The sequence below is a fragment of the Sylvia atricapilla genome, chromosome 1 (genome assembly GCF_009819655.1).
Source record: "Sylvia atricapilla isolate bSylAtr1 chromosome 1, bSylAtr1.pri, whole genome shotgun sequence".
Taxonomy (NCBI): Eukaryota; Metazoa; Chordata; class Aves; order Passeriformes; family Sylviidae; genus Sylvia; species Sylvia atricapilla.
In genome coordinates this window covers 24,753,636-24,766,287 of record NC_089140.1, presented here as the reverse complement: position 1 = coordinate 24,766,287, position 12,652 = coordinate 24,753,636, and positions in this window count along the sequence as shown.

The following is a 12,652-nucleotide window of genomic DNA, read 5'->3' as shown; positions in this document are numbered from 1 at the left end:
GGGTCGCTCTCGACAGAGGCTGGGAGCGTGGAGGAGACCCCAGCTGGGGTAGATGAAGCCTGGCAATACAACAGCCAGACTGGGCCTTCCCAAGTGTGCCACGGTGAGGCAGAGCCAGAGCTGTCCCAAGGAGAGCTCAGCAGCTCCCAGGACCTCCCCGACTGGGAAGACTGCGACGAGCCGGAGCTGTGCAACGCAGAATTCTCGGACTGCGCCTCCAGCAGCCGAGGCAGCTCCGCGGAGGAAGACAACAGCGTGAGCATCTTCACCTTCGGCTCCACTCCCTCACCTCCGGAGGAAGACACCTGGGACAAGCTCAGCCTCATCGAGCTCGATGAAGATGGAGGCGGGGCCCAAAGCCTAGCGGACGGGCTGCCAGTGCCTGTCCCTCGAGAGGCCTGGGTTGAGGAGCAGGCACCAGAGTCACCGTTCAGTGCCTCGCTTCCCTCCCTGCACAGCCAAGACTCCGTGGCCCAGCAGGGGCCCCAGGCAGGGCCCCAGAGCCCCGGGCCCACGCCGCACAGCCCCTCAGCTCGCCAGCCGGGAGACCAGGGCCCCAGGCGGCGGCCGGCTCTCTTCAGAAAATGGCCGGGCCGCCTCAGGAGGGCGCTGAGGGCGCTGTTCCGCTGTCCCTGCCTGGCACCGCAGCCGCAGGAGTAGCGCCCATGCCAGCACCAGGCCGGGCCTGCAGATGGCGGCTGGGACGCACTCCGTGCCAGGGCACAGGGACGCCCACGGAGTCCTCAAGGTGGGAAGACACCCTGACGGACACCCAGTGCCACCGGCACCCTGGCAGCGCCACCGGCACCGCAAAACCACGTCCCCGAGGGCCACCTCCGCACAGCTCGTCCACACTTCCGAGACGGTGACTCCACCACCTCCCTGGGGGACTTCTGCCCATGCCTCACCCCTCTGCCACAGAAAAATGGCTTCTGATATTGGATCAGAAGCTCCCCTGCCGCCATCAAGGGCCATTCCCCCTCATCCTGAAAGGACTCCATGCCGGTCCTGTGGCATTATATCCGTGAAGAATGGGCACAGATGGAAGATCTCGCTCCACGGATATCACTGGAAGACTTCGACTCACACCAGTCTTCCAAAAGAATTGAAAGTTGAGTTTAAGGAGTAGGAGTAGTAAAACAAAAGTGTATTAAAAATATAGGAATAGGAGTAGGATTAGGAATAGGGATAGGAATAGGATTAAGAAGATGATAAAAAGATTAGTAGTAAATAAGAATAAAAATTAAAATAGGAATAAGAAGAATAAGAGAAGGACAAAAGAAGAAGAAGAAAGAGTAGTAGTAGCAATTAAGAAGAAGAAGGAAAAGAAGAAGTGATCCAAGTGATCATCTCCTGATCTCGCTCTATGCACCTGGGACCTCTTTACTGTTTCTATGTCCCTAGCTCCCATTTCTGCTTCAATAAAATCCGTGTCCAATAAAATCCACTTGTCCTCCTGTGGTCTCATCTGCACCTTCACTGGGGCAGAGGCACCTCTCCCTCACGGCATCCTGAGCCCTGATGGAGCCACGGGCAGCCTCCCTTCCAGCCACAAGCATTCCAGCATTCTGTCAGGGACTCCCTTCCCTTCTTCCCTCTGCCTCCAGCTAGAGAAGGTGCAGCAAAGCAACCTTTGTTGTCTGCTCTGGGAGCCCACCCAGCTGCCCCTGCACAATTTCCTTTGGGAGGCACGGTAGGAGCAGCAGCCTGGCAGCCTCAGTAATTGCCCTCTGGGATCCCTGGCACGCACTGCACTGGGCTGGAAGTCCCGCTTCCAGCAAGGGAAAAATGTTCCTGCCCTCCAAGGCAAAGCTCGGAAGGGGCCGAGACCCAAGCGGACCGCGATCTTACAGTGACATTTCACTATCAGCCTCCAGAACTTCATCCAGAGCTGTTTTCAAGCCTGGATTGGGGAGAGGGGGGAGGGGGGGGGGGGAAACAAAAAAACCCCAGAGGAAGGTCTTTGGCTGGGAGCTGCCACAGGTAAAACAGAGACAGTCGGAGGGGGAAAAGAGCAGACAAAGGAAGGCAGGAGAGAAAGCACAACACAAACGGCAACCAGCGGACAAGGTGGCACTGTGAAAAGCAACGCAGAACTTATGGAGAAGGAATGGGACAGAAATGAAGAATTCTGAAACTTTATTTACTATCCTTCCCTGAGCAACCTGGTGCAGCACCTGGCACTTGGCCTTGTGCGACCTCGTGGTCGCACTCCTCAAGCCTGCCCAGGTCCCTGTGCATGACTAAATCCTGCTATGGTGCCCCTGCTGTGCACTGTGGCATCATGGGAGGGGCCTGGGCACACCAAGGCCTACAACTGCCCCAAGTCCGGGGCCTCCTCCATGCGACTTCCAGCGGGCTCGGCTGCTGAAGGGGCCGGGTGTGGCCCTCAATGATGCGGTAGATGACGGCACCCAGAGACCATTGTGACATCACAGAGCTGCACGGCTGAGGCTATCACAGGGCCCAGCACCCCGGTTGCGCAGTCCCGTGAGAGCCACTCTCGCAGAAGGAAGCAGCTCCTGGGAATCAGTCCGTGCTACAGGACTTGAGAGATGGAGTGGGATAAGTCATACCCCAAGTCCTCCCGGCCACGCAGCCCCCTGCCCAGCTGGGAGCAAGGCCAGGCCCTCAGCGGGCACTTGGTGGGGGCAGTGGCTACTACCTCAGTCTGGCCACAGCCAGCCACTGAGGAGGATGAGGGGGCCCTTGTCTCCATGCAGGATGAGAAGAATCCTGACATGGAGGACGGGCCTTGGCAGAGGGGAGACGTTTGGGCCCAAGATCTTCACCTGCGGGAAGAGGCGGCGGGCTGCGAATTCTACCCCGGGGAGGAGGTGCCGTCAGGAGGGGCACGGAGCCCAGTCCCTGCCGCACACAGCACCGGCTGGCCGCGCAACTCCTTCCTCAGACTGCTGGTAGGCCAGACCCTCAGTGAGCAGCAGGAGGAGGCAGAGGAGGGGTCGCTCTCGACAGAGGCTGGGAGCGTGGAGGAGACCCCAGCTGGGGTAGATGAAGCCTGGCAATACAACAGCCAGACTGGGCCTTCCCAAGTGTGCCACGGTGAGGCAGAGCCAGAGCTGTCCCAAGGAGAGCTCAGCAGCTCCCAGGACCTCCCCGACTGGGAAGACTGCGACGAGCCGGAGCTGTGCAACGCAGAATTCTCGGACTGCGCCTCCAGCAGCCGAGGCAGCTCCGCGGAGGAAGACAACAGCGTGAGCATCTTCACCTTCGGCTCCACTCCCTCACCTCCGGAGGAAGACACCTGGGACAAGCTCAGCCTCATCGAGCTCGACGAAGATGGAGGCGGGGCCCAAAGCCTAGCGGACGGGCTGCCAGTGCCTGTCCCTCGAGAGGCCTGGGTTGAGGAGCAGGCACCAGAGTCACCGTTCAGTGCCTCGCTTCCCTCCCTGCACAGCCAAGACTCTGTGGCCCAGCAGGGGCCCCAGGCAGGGCCCCAGAGCCCCGGGCCCACGCCGCACAGCCCCTCAGCTCGCCAGCCGGGAGACCAGGGCCCCAGGCGGCGGCCGGCTCTCTTCAGAAAATGGCCGGGCCGCCTCAGGAGGGCGCTGAGGGCGCTGTTCCGCTGTCCCTGCCTGGCACCGCAGCCGCAGGAGTAGCGCCCATGCCAGCACCAGGCCGGGCCTGCAGATGGCGGCTGGGACGCACTCCGTGCCAGGGCACAGGGACGCCCACGGAGTCCTCAAGGTGGGAAGACACCCTGACGGACACCCAGTGCCACCGGCACCCTGGCAGCGCCACCGGCACCGCAAAACCACGTCCCCGAGGGCCACCTCCGCACAGCTCGTCCACACTTCCGAGACGGTGACTCCACCACCTCCCTGGGGGACTTCTGCCCATGCCTCACCCCTCTGCCACAGAAAAATGGCTTCTGATATTGGATCAGAAGCTCCCCTGCCGCCATCAAGGGCCATTCCCCCTCATCCTGAAAGGACTCCATGCCGGTCCTGTGGCATTATATCCGTGAAGAATGGGCACAGATGGAAGATCTCGCTCCACGGATATCACTGGAAGACTTCGACTCACACCAGTCTTCCAAAAGAATTGAAAGTTGAGTTTAAGGAGTAGGAGTAGTAAAACAAAAGTGTATTAAAAAATATAGGAATAGGAGTAGGATTAGGAATAGGGATAGGAATAGGATTAAGAAGATGATAAAAAGATTAGTAGTAAATAAGAATAAAAATTAAAATAGGAATAAGAAGAATAAGAGAAGGACAAAAGAAGAAGAAGAAAGAGTAGTAGTAGCAATTAAGAAGAAGAAGGAAAAGAAGAAGTGATCCAAGTGATCATCTCCTGATCTCGCTCTATGCACCTGGGACCTCTTTACTGTTTCTATGTCCCTAGCTCCCATTTCTGCTTCAATAAAATCCGTGTCCAATAAAATCCACTTGTCCTCCTGTGGTCTCATCTGCACCTTCACTGGGGCAGAGGCACCTCTCCCTCACGGCATCCTGAGCCCTGATGGAGCCACGGGCAGCCTCCCTTCCAGCCACAAGCATTCCAGCATTCTGTCAGGGACTCCCTTCCCTTCTTCCCTCTGCCTCCAGCTAGAGAAGGTGCAGCAAAGCAACCTTTGTTGTCTGCTCTGGGAGCCCACCCAGCTGCCCCTGCATAATTTCCTTTGGGAGGCACGGTAGGAGCAGCAGCCTGGCAGCCCCAGTAATTGCCCTCTGGGATCCCTGGCATGCACTGCACTGGGCTGGAAGTCCCGCTTCCAGCAAGGGAAAAATGTTCCTGCCCTCCAAGGCAAAGCTCACAAGGGGCCGAGACCCAAGCAGACCACGATCTTACAGTGACATTTCACTATCAGCCTCCAGAACTTCATCCAGAGCTGTTTTCAAGCCTGGATTGGGGAGAGGGGGCCGGGGGGGGGGCGGGAAAGAAAAGCCCCAACCAGCACCCATGGGACGCACTCCGTGCCAGGGCACAGGGAAGCCCACAGAGTCCTCAAGGTGGGAAGACACCCTGACGGACACCCAGTGCCACCGGCACCCTGGCAGCGCCATCGGCACCGCAAAACCACGTCCCCGAGGGCCACCTCCGCACAGCTCGTCTGCACTTCCAAGACGGTGACTACACCACCTCCCTGGGGGACTTCTGCCCATGCCTCACCCCTCTGCCACAGAAAAATGGTTTCTGATATTGGACCAGAATCTCCCCTGCTGCGATAAAGGGCCATTTCTCCTCGTCCTGAAAGGGCACCACTTTTGTTTCCTTACTCAAAGATGTATTTTTTATTTGTTCACATAATTCTTTTTTATACACTGCTAGTAAAATAAAGTTATTTAGTATTCTCTATCCCCCTATTTATTCACACTTCTCATTATATATCAGAACTTCCATTAAGACTGTAGACATTGATTGATCTTTGGTCTTCTTTTAGTATAAAGGGGGTTAATACATAGAAAAGGAAAATAAAACACCTCCTTAAAGTGTGATCATGCTAATAAAGTGAGCACGACGGACTCAATTAATGCTGCACAGCACCATGCTGCCACTAGGTGTCAGGGTCACAGTTCATTCTGCCTGGGCAGCAGGACTGCAGGCTTGCTTAGCTATGGCTCACATCCCCCCATATTGAGGTTCAGTTTTGTCTCTGCTCTCACACTTCTCACTGAAAGGCTTTAAAATCCCAGTGGAAATGGTTTTTTCTTTGAGAAGATCACTGTTTTGAAAACTCTGTGTACTGGTCCACTTAGCTCTGCCACCCTGGCAGCCATTGTGAGGGAATTACAAATAGAAATTAGAGGCAAAATATAAAGAAAGTACAAGACAAGGGCGGAGCAGCAGACATTATCTACCTGGACTGCTGTGAGGCCTTTGACACTGTCTCTCATAAGAAACTCACAGAGAACATAGTGAAGCATGGCCTGGATAGATACACGCAGTGAGGTACGCTGAAATCTGTCTGAACCTTTGAGGCACAGAGTCCAGTCAGAGGCCAGGAACCAGCAGTGTACCTCGGGTGTCACAGCTGGGTCTAATTCTGTTCAAAATCTTCATCAGTGGTCTGGATGATGGGGCAGAGTGTACCCTCTGCAAGTTTGCAGATTACACAAATCTGGGAGCTGGGTGGTTCAGCAAAGGAAAGGGCAAGTCCTGAATCTGGGGAGGAATAGTCCCATTCACCAGTATATGCTGAAGGACACCCAACAAACAAGCATCTTTGCAGTAGATCTGGGGTTCTGGTAGATGCAAAACTAAATATAAGCCAGTGATGTGCCTGTGTAGTAAGAAAGGTTGAAAGGATCCTGGGCTGAGTTAGGAGGAGTGCTGCCATCAGATCAAGGGAAATGATCCTTCTGTTCTACTCACCACTGCTGAGGCCACTGGAGTGGAGTACTATCACTGGAGTACTATGTCCAGTTCTGAGGTCCCAGTAGAACATGGACATGCACATACTGAAGGAAGTCCAGCAAAGATTTCATAGCTCTGATCACCACCCCCTGGGCCTGGCTATTCAGCTGGTTTTCAACCCACCTTCCAGCTCACATATCAACAGCTTGTTTTGAAGGATCTTACAGGAGACAGTGCCAAAGGCCTTAATGAATCTAGGTAAACAATATTCACACCTCTCCCCTCATCTACCCAGCCAGTCACTTTGTCATACAAGTTTCTCAAGTTGTTCAAGCCCTTCCCCTTAGGCAAGCCATGCTGACTACTCCTGGTGATTTTTTTTTTTTTTCTTTTGATTGTTCATGTGCCTGGGATTGGCTTCCAGGATTAGCTGTTCCATCACCCTCCCAGGGATCAGGGTGATGCTGACCAGCCGGTAGTTCCCTGGGTCTTCCTTCTTGCCCTTCTGACTGACAGAAGTGATATTTCCTTCCTCCAGGCATCAGGTGCTTCTCCCAGTCATCATGAACAGTCAAAGATCATAGAACGATTATTGAAAGTGGCCTTACAATGACATCTGCCAGCTCTCTCAGCATCCTGTCAGGGCCTATGGAGTCATTTATGTCAATTTACTTTAGTACTCCCTGATCTGACCCTCTTTGACCAAAGATACATGTTCCAGTCTTTCCTCCTGGTGGTCTTTGGGACCTGGTATTCCTGAAGGCTAGTAAAGATGGAAGCACAGAAAGCATTCAGTACCTCAACCTTTTCCATGCCCTGTGTAGCCAGATGCCCCACCTTATTGAGCAAGGTGCCCACATTTTCCCTAGCCTTCCTTTTGTCACCTATGTACTTATAGATGCCTTTCTTGTTGTCTCCATCACTCCTGGTCTGATTTAAATCCAGCCGGATTTTAGCTTTCTAAACTTCATGTCTCAATGTTCAGTGATTCTCACAGGTATTCCTCACAGGTTATCCATCTTTGCATCCTTTTTGTATTTGAGTATGTCCAGGAATTATTTGTTTATTCATATGGCCCTCCTGAATTTTTTGTCTGAGTTTTTATTCATTGGGATGGAGCAATCTTGAGTGTGTAGGACATAAGCTTTTAATATTAACCGTCTTTCTTAGCCCCACCCTTCCTCCAGGGCCTCATCCCACAGCTCTTTTTTCAAGATCTCTGAAGAGGCCAAAGTCTGCTTTCCTGATGTCTAGGGTTCTCACCTTGTTTTTCTACCCTCCCTGCTCTTTGGATCCTGAATTTCACCATCTTATGGTCACTGCAGGATGACCTGCACAGAAGGGGTGATGATCTTCACATCCCCAACAAGCCTCTCCTTGGTGAGGATGTGGTCCAGTAGTGCTCTTCTCCTAATTGGCTTCTCTATCACTTAGAGGCTTGGAGGAAGAAGTTATCATAAACACCCTCCAGGAACCTCTTAACTTGTTACGTTCTACAGTGTTATAATCACTTGTATTCTGCAGGTAATACTATCTAAATCCATGCTGTATATTGAACTTGTTATGCAGTAAGTTTTACTCTGTTGAAATGAACTGACTTCCATGGCTTTGGCAGTCCTTTATGCAGGATCCACAGTGTAACCCTGGTTTCGTGCCTGAGATGTTTTGGTTTTCTGAAATTCTTTTCCCAGGGAATTTTCTATAAACAAGAGACATGTTTTTGTAAACTGTACCTATGTTTTCATTCCTTTTCCTAGGAGGGGCCTCTTCTTGATGTCCCTCTAGTCTGACCAATGTGATTGAAAAGGTTTGTCTTCTTGTCACCAATCAAATTGGTCTATGTAAAAAAGTATATAAGGGAGACACATCCCAAAAATATAGGAGTCATTTTTCAGCCTTCTAAAGTCAAAATCTGTGTCGTTGTGGTGTACAACAGCGTCACCACAGAACTATCCAAGATTCCTTTTGCCATGTCATCTGAGGATCTCTTTGTGTGTAGGGATTGGACTTGAGACTGGACCCTTTCTATTATGTTTTATTATATGTGCTATAGATAAGACTCCTGTTTCATTTTCACCCATCACTGGTCACTGTCAGAAACATGAGATGGCAAATAATACAGAAAATAGTAGGGAAAATGTTCAGGGAAAAGAAAGATTATTTTTCTGGAATCTGCAATAAAGTAACCTCCAAAGTACTTACATATTTACTACACCCTGTAGAACTGTTGGTAAATACTGTGACAGGCTGGTTTTGGTAGTAGCAGCCTGAAAACTTTTCTTGGAAGGTTGTTCTTTTTGCTCAGAAATCTTCAATTATGATTCAAAGTAATACATATAAATAGTTCTTTAGCTAACACCAAATACACTCAAATGACCAACTATACACACTGAAAATGAATAAAAATAATTAGGAATAAATAAGAGCCTTAAGTATAACTTCGCAACCAGGCAAAAGAAAGGATCAGCATTATAAAAAAAACATTTCAGGATCTCAACAGGCAACATTCTTGAGCTCAGACAGTGCCACACAGGCAAATCTAACCTAGGCTGGGTTAGCTGTCATGACATCCTGAATTGCCAGAGAAATCTACTGGCGTGCAGTGTCTCAAGGAACAGTCAGAGTTGATCAAATTCAATAATGTCTATTGCCCATTTCAAAACCTTTTGCTTTCTAGACAAAAGAACTCTGGTTTTACAAAATGTTGCTTTTTGTCATTTATTAGAATATAATAAACTTAGAAAGTTTTCTCTGATTATTTACCAAGAATGGCTACAACACATGTTTTTTAACGGCTACATAAATTATGTTTGCACAGTGCACAGCAAAATTTGGGGAGAAAACTCTAGTTAAAAACACTTACTTTTTCTGGGCCAGGAAGAACAGGCCTTTCTGTTTTGCAGCAGCTTCCCTGGGAGATATTTTCACTATGCCAAAGACGGGATACAGTAGTGTCTGTCTGCTCCGTGTCAGTCTGGAAGTCTGCTTTCTGAAAGAACAATTAGTTGCACATTTAGAATGTTTTGAGCTGGACTACCAGAAACTTGGGCATTTATCAGTTCTAGAATAATTTCCTTTATTGGATTTTAGACAGAAAACTTGAATGTATAGAATAATATCGGAAGAATTCTTTTCAATTCAAATGAAAATTTTAATTTTCAACTCTATAGCATTTTCCTCCAGAATATAACAGAATGTCTGTGTTGAATGAGAAAAAAACTTTAGCCCTACCAGAGGCCTAGATTAGATCTGACGACTCGATCAGAATCCTAAATACCCAGTCTATTTCTGTACACCTATATCATGTTTTCCCTTACCACCTCTGCTCAGAGCCAAAATACAAACCCTGCTGCATGTGGATACTTGGTCACATGTAGGCATGCCAAGCTCTCAGTAAAATGCCAGTGAATGAGGAATTGCTTCTTTCCATAGTGGGAAAAAAGTATGTGTTATGGAAACATTGACACTTCACAAATGAGAAAAATAATGTGTCTTCAATGAACTCAGCTATAAGGACAAGAAAACATTAATGCAATAGTAAATATTTCTCATTTTATTGTGTTACGTTGCAAGATAATATTTTATATATATATATTAAATAATTTAATATTATTTAATTTATTTATTTTACTCTGTCTGCCAGAGTAAAAGAGGAATGCCATAGTGTTGCATGGCTGCCTATTTTTCATAAACAGGCTGTTTCTAATGTACCCTAACTACAACTGCATGATTCTCAGAGAAACTAAGTTGTCCGAGCTATGTTTATATCACTTTCACATCTTCCTTAAACTAACAAATTTCCATTTATGTGAGCTAGTAGCTTTGGGTTTATGCCATGCAGCAGATGTAATCCAGGCTCTAATTCTGTCTAGACTTAGTTCAAATGCTCACAACCTGTTTGCTTGGAAAGTAGATGATAATAATATACTAATATACTATCTTGTTCATTGTCCTACACAATTTGTATCTTTAGTGTAGCATTGTACTGAAGTTTTTTGCAGAAGTAAGGTCAGTTCTCACCAGTATTTTGCCAAGGAAAAGAACTCATGTGAGTTCATACTTATGGAAAATTTATATCCTCAAAAATCTTACTATTCACTTTGGAACTAAAGTTTTCACAGAAATCAGTATCAAACCATTGCCCTGTATGGATATCAAACCTCATTTGAACTCTAAATTATATATGTAGTACAAAACCACTCTGTTTCTTTCTGTCCCTAAACATAAATCTGAAATAATCCTTGAAGTAAAACCAGCAAAGTGCCTAGTGCCCACAAGAAAATACATGACCTGAATACATTGATGAAAATGTTGTCTAAGTGCACTGTCAACACCAGACCTGCCTATGTCCAAGCAGACCCCACAGGACATGACAGTATCTAGCTTCTTTCAATTTTCTTTTTACTCTCCCAAACAGTAACTGCTACCCTAATTCTAACAGCACTATCCATCTTAATATAAAGCATAGGATATTGGTTCTCAACACAGTGCTGAACACTGTCCAAGGGCAACAAGAGCTGGGACTGAGGATTTAATGCCCACCTGAGACCCACCAGCATTTCACACTCAGTCCAACCTCATTCCAATCTGTAAAGCCCTTGACACAGGGGTTCACACAAAAGCATTCCTTCAGTGCCTTCCAAGTCCAGCCCTCACTCCAGCTATGCCTACTGCTGTCTCTGCACAGCTAAGCAGAGCTCTCCCATCCCTCAGTAACATTCCCTGTGCCAAATGGGAAGCTTCTGTGCACCTGACTGAAAAATTGTTTTCCTAAAGGATGAGGCAAAGTCTTCCAGTCAGACACCCTCGCCCTTTCCCCCAAATCAACTCTCTTCCCTAATCTACTCAGAAGTGCAGACAGATACCAAACCTCAATCAAAACTCAAGGTGTGGACATTGGCCTGTATGGATGCTAACCCTCATAATAACCCATGGACCATTCCTAAGTTAGCATAAAGAGGGAGGTCAGCTATGGCTGGGTCCTCTCCTCTAATTGTTTTAAAGAGGCAGTCAAGCCATCTTAGACTCATTCTTTTGTGATTATTTTTCACTACTTTTTGTGATTATTTTTCAGACTACTTTTTCTTCTAAAAAATCTTCAGCTTCTGCTCATTTTGGATACCACTTTACAGGGAGAGATGTTTTCGCTGACTTGGATCTTCAGACCTGATGTCTGCAGTCAGCAGCAAATAATGGTATCTGTGTATTGTTCCCTCCAGATGTTGACTAACTGGGCAGAAAGCTGACAGTCTTGATCTGGGAACTAACACAAAGGCCAAGGTGGGGTGTGGAAGCTTTCAAAGAATTTTGTTTAGCTTAGAGCTAGGCACTTGCTACACAACACATAATTCATGCAATTCTTTGAAGGGCCTTTGAGGCATTTCCCATGTTTCACGAGGTTTTACTGTCTGTATCAAAGCACCGGCCTATATCTGACTCTCTGCTGAGTACCTAGTTTCAGAATTTAGGCTAATGTTGAAAACAGAGTTCCTTTACACCTGTAAAAAAATCTAGGGAGTTTCTAAACATATATATGTCACAGACTCATGGAAAAAAAAACCAAAACACTGTTCACCCTGATAGCTAGAGCATCTATCCAAAACCTGAAGGAGTAAGGAAAACAAAGATGTTTTGACCAGAAAAAACCAGAAGGCTTGCATGCCCTGCTAGGAATAAAGTGTGTAGCAACTCATAATTCATGTGTCATCTTTTGACTAGTCTTGAGTATGGGTATTAAGTCCACTTTTTCTTTCACTTTCCTACCTCTTCCCAGTATCAAGAAATTCAGCAAGATCATCTCTCCTCAGTTATTAGCTATGAGGTGCTTTAGCATAATAGCAACAGCTAATCAGAGTCCTGTATGTGGTGGTGTGAATGCTAAAAAGGCTTTGATAGGACCTCTCTGTGGGATATCCGTCTTAGGAGTCTACACTGTATGGACACAGATGGGATGGCTCAGTGAAGCCACCTAACACATCAGGCATGCCTAGACTGGGAAGCTCACAAGAGCTGTCTGACAGAACGTGGTGGCCCCAACAACTGATTAAAATAGCAGGAGGCTCTTTTCACTGAGATCCTGCATAAAGCAACATTCAGTCAATTTAAAAATTCCATGCAGAACTCCATCTTACCTTTCTAATACTTTCTAACTACATCTGGAGAAGGGACAGGCAGTTCTAGGGTTAGGAGTCCCTCTCCTCCCTCCTGATCACAGAGTGCGCTGAGATGTTGGTCCTCACATGGGGGAATTATCAGTTCCTCCTCCTTTCTTGCCCCCTGGTTGCTGGTACCAGATCTCTCTGATGGTCTTACTCAATTCAGATATCCTATGTTT